Here is a 4,836-nt window from a genome sequence, read left to right on the forward strand (position 1 = left end):
AAGGAAGGTTGGGCAATCTACTTCCGTAGTGATACTGCCTCGGAAACCCAAGGAGGGGTCGCTATGAGTCAGGGCCAGTGCTGACTGGACGACACATAACAACAACAACATGATTACTAGGTAAACAACAGAAAGGACACAAGGGGGTTTTCTAGGGTATTGGAAAGGATCTATCTTCTTGATTTGGGAAGTAGTTAAAAGAGGGCATATATTTGTCAAAATACATTGAGCTGCATGCATGTGTGCATTTTACTGCATGTAAATTATACTTCAAATTTTTAAAATAAGAAAATAAATGTGTACAAGTCGAGAGTGGTTGGTTCTGTACTCAACTGTGGCCCAGCAGGAGCCATGGCCCCAGAGAAAAGCCACGCTACAAAGCAGAGCCTGAGAAGCCCTGGAAGTTTTGGATTAGCGCAGCCTTCACAAACCCCACAGCAGAAGCTGGGGCAGCTCTTTCCAGTGGCGCAGGGCCTGCTGGTTTCAATGCATTTTGGGACAACTTTTGGCTTTTATAAAGAAACAGGATGACCTGAGCTGAAGGGTAGGGGACTATTCAGAAGTACAGCTGAAGTAATAATGAAAAATGCAGCCATCAGGGAACTAGTGGAAGAACAAATTCCCCAGAACACACTGGTGGAGGGGCCTGAAAATTCTGGAAAGCAGGTCTTCATGAAATAAATATATATCAGTTCACTGATGTATGTCTTCTGAAAGAAGACGTATCTATAGTAGAATGTCTGTCCTTATTTGGACCACATTGATTTATGCTTAACAAGTGTCATTTCCAGTATGCTCTCAGAAAAGTGCTCTCTGTTCAGAGAGGAGATTCTGTCAACGTGGCGGCCAGGCTATGTCTCAGTGTCCTTAACTACCCACAGAAAAAAAAACACATCTTTTCCCTTTAAGCCACATGACCTCCTCTGATGGAACAAATACAGTTACCTAAGAGTTTACAGGACAAACATTAGAAACCACCTCCCTGAGGGGGTGTTAGAATCCTCACTGGTGCAGGCAGGAAGCTTGGAATCTGAGCGGTCACCCTTCCTGCAGAGAACCCTGGGGGCAGACTCCAGGCCCACATTCATCTCCGGAGGCCAGAACCCTGGAGAGGAAGAAAAAAAGAGGTGGGAGGGGGAAAAAAAAAAGAAAGAAAGAAAAGTCTAGCCCTCTCCAGAAGACAGAACTTGAGAAAATGTTCACACTGCTATTTTTCCTGGGAGCCACTCACTGTAATTTCAAAATCTCCTTTGTGGAAAGGGGAAAAAAAAAAATCTCCTTTATGGCTGCCATAATGAAGACAATAACTCACAAGTTTTAGAAAGGCAGCCAACATGGAAAGTCAAGGACTTTAGCGATCCAAATGTTCACAGTACCTTCCCACATGCTTTGAAAAAGGGAGCTTTTCAAATAAAGCAAAAAGAGAAATATGGGATATGAATGGATAATTAGGGGCAGCGGGTGATGGAGCTGGAATTAAACAGTGGTAGAAAGCAGCTCCTGGCCCTGTCAGGATCATCACATTCAGCATCCCAGCATTTTCCCTCTGAGCCTTCTATCAAACACAGCAACAGCTCCCCTTTAAGTCAGCTCCCAAACGTTGGCTCCTCCTCTGTCCTTCGGGGACCTTAGAGTCCAGGGGCTTCCTTTGGGTCACAAGGGGCTCTCATCTCCCTCTGAAAGGTTAAAGGGCTTAGGGCTTCTTTCACTACTGGAACGTGAATCCCTTCATCGCTTTGCTCCTGCTCTTGAGTTGGCTGACCCTCATGAAACAATGGTTTTTATCAGAGGAATACCGTTAGTTACAAGGGTATTCAGAATGACGTGATGCCAAACTGAAGGGAAAAAATTGTTCAGAGACAGTGTACTAATACAAAACCATCTGGGTCTTGTGGGAGCAATGGATAAGTTCCTGCTTTCCCCACCCAGAGGACAGCAGTAGTACAGGCTACAGGCTTGTCTCAGTGTGGTTTCTGTGACCTTGCCCTCTTCTCAACTACTTCCGATTCTGCGTTACCGCAAATGCTTTCAGCTGCTTCACCCACATGCACACATAGATACATGTGTGCACACACACAAACTCTTACACACTTTCACCTCTGTTAGTGGTCTTAGGTTGCACTGACCATATAAGTGTCAACACACTGATTTTATGTTGATTAACCTTATACTGATAGTTTAATAAAAGCCTTTGTGGTACAGAGGTTAAACTTAGCTGTTAACCAAAAAGTCAGCGTTTTGAATCCACCAGCCCCGTTGAAGAGAAAGGTAGCATTCTGTTTCTGTAAAGATTACAGCCTTGGAAACCCTATGCAACAGTCCTATAGGGACACTATGAGTCAGAATGGACTTGATCCAGTGGGCTTTTGGTTTGGATGTGTTCCTGCAAGTAGGAACTTGAAGGTACTGGTAACACAATCGTGAAGTGCTTGGCTGCTAACTTAAAAAGATGGCATTGTAAACCCACCCAGCAGCTCTGTGGCAGAAAGACCTGGCAATCTGCTTCCATAAAAGACCCTATGAGGCAGTTCTACTGTGTCCCATGGGGTTGTTATGCATCAAAATAGCACCCAACAAAGCATCATGTGTTTCTGCAAATATTTCAGTTCACTTGATTATGATAGTTATAGATGAATAGGCCTCACTACATTCTCCTGTTTTCTTTTCTGACTTGGTAAAACAACAGTTTGGGGGCTAGTTTTAGTCTTTGGGATAGGACTGCTGCCAAAGTGCCCAGCTTTTCCATTCATCCACTGCCTGCAAAACATGTCTAAAATTATCCCTAATTCCAAGTCCTCACTACACAATCAACCTCTCCAATATAATAATTCCAAAACCTTTCTTGATTCCTGCTTTTAATAAAGTACATTTACAGAGGATATGAATTCCAGATTTGATTTCAGACTCTGGGGATGTATATTCCTCTTCTGGAACTTGTATATCCGGTCCTGGGGAGGGGAAAAAAAAAAAAAGAAGAAGAAGAAGAAAAAGAGAAAGACAGGGGGAAGTCCACAGCATAACAAGCATTCCTTGTATTTCTTCTGTCTTTTACACGCTGAGCATGTAGAACTGAGACAGGCTGATACACTGCATCTGGTTAAAGTCAGGTAAGCAAAACTCTGGGGAAATGCCTGAAGTTAGTTGCCAACCTCCTTCTCTTTCTAATGTGTTTTTGCAGATGGATAAAAACTGCAGCCAATAAAGGTTTCAATTTTAGGTGATTCATGAGAGAAAAAAGACAAAGAAAAGCTTTGTTCAATCATTGTCCTACTGCTCAGTGCCATTTCTAACATTTGGCATAATGAAAGGAACAGAGAATCATGGTACTCGCAGGTGTAAATACGCCACAGGAACATCTTCAGTCACAGGATTCTCCTGAATGAAGGCCGGGAGGCACACCTGAGGCCTGAATATAGGAAATTGAAGGTGTGTTTCTGAGCACAGACACCTTTCACTACTGTTCTACAGGCCCATGTGGTAGGGCATCTCCTCCCGTGTCATTGGAGAGGTTCACAACTTTGCAGGAAGATCTTAGAGCTGGGATCAGATCTAAGTCCCATTGTGGTTTTGCTACCCAATTACCAATTGACTGTGGATAAGCCATTTCATCTCTGGTCTTTGGTTTTTGGATATGTAAAATGGATATAACAATATCTGCTTCACCTCTCTCCCAGGCCAGCCCCAAGGTCCAAATGAGCCGTGGGCCTTCAAAAGGAGAGGTTTTATACTATGTCAGAGGTTTAATAACGTACTCACACTACTCTGCTTTTTCCTGAGTCCCCATCTCCCTATGAGATGGGAAATTAAGTGTTCTAACTTCCTAATCTCAGTTCAATCCCATACCATACTCTGGAGGACTTTTGTTTAGACAACTCAGTCTCTTTTGGAGGAATGTCTACTGTTGGAGAGTCTTCTTTCCTTCTCTTATGTAGATAGTGCCTGGTTGTATCAGGAGCTTAGTGTTTTCTCATAGTGGGGAAGAGGAAAATTCTTGATTCCATATAGTCAGTGGTTTGGGGATCTTAACCATTTCTGCTACAGGGCAGCTGGTCTGGGCTGCTCCCAGAACTGGTGACCACTGACATGCAACTGGTCCCAGTGCCTGTTTCTGAAGACTGTGGCTTATGGTAACTTGTGGTTCATTTATGCTTTGATTTAATCAAGGTCTGGCATCCATTTTCCTAACTTAGCCCCCTTGTCTCTCCCATTGAGGTCTGGCTGTAACTTTTGTGAGGTCAGGGCCCAGCCAGTTCACTTTATAGCCTTTGGACACAGCACACTTTGCTCCTACCTACCCATCATCCCTGTCTGGTAAACTCCCTAGCCAGACGCCAACCAATAACTGTGGTTCATCCCCTTCAGGGGCAGGCAAAAGATTTTGAGTTCCTTCTTCACCACTTAGGAAAGCTAAACTCTAGCCCTTCCACTGCCTCATCATAGGCAAAAACGATACTTGCATGCATAGAAGCACCTCTATGATCTGAATCCTACAGACTTGGTTCTTCTTATGCTAAATGGGAGCTACAGAAATTTAGAAAACTCTACATCTCAACAAAGCTAAGTTTTGCAACTATTATCGTTTTACAAAAATCCATTTTTGGTTATAAGAACTTGAATATCAACCTTTTCTTTTGTCATTCATGCTGTAGCAACTTGAAGGCAATATGGGAAAGAGGAAGGTCTAGGTCAGTCAATGAAATACAAAAAAGAATATTATATTAATACTACTCAAAACATATTATTCCATTCAAAACTCCTTTCAACTCAGAAGGACTTAATTTCTAAGAATGGTGCTTGAGAAAGTAGTTTGGAAAGTATGACACACTTTTCAAATAT

Source organism: Orycteropus afer, unplaced genomic scaffold, assembly GCF_000298275.1.
Source record: "Orycteropus afer afer isolate SDZICR_OR568_19922 unplaced genomic scaffold, OryAfe1.0 scaffold00024, whole genome shotgun sequence".
Lineage (NCBI taxonomy): Eukaryota > Metazoa > Chordata > Mammalia > Tubulidentata > Orycteropodidae > Orycteropus > Orycteropus afer.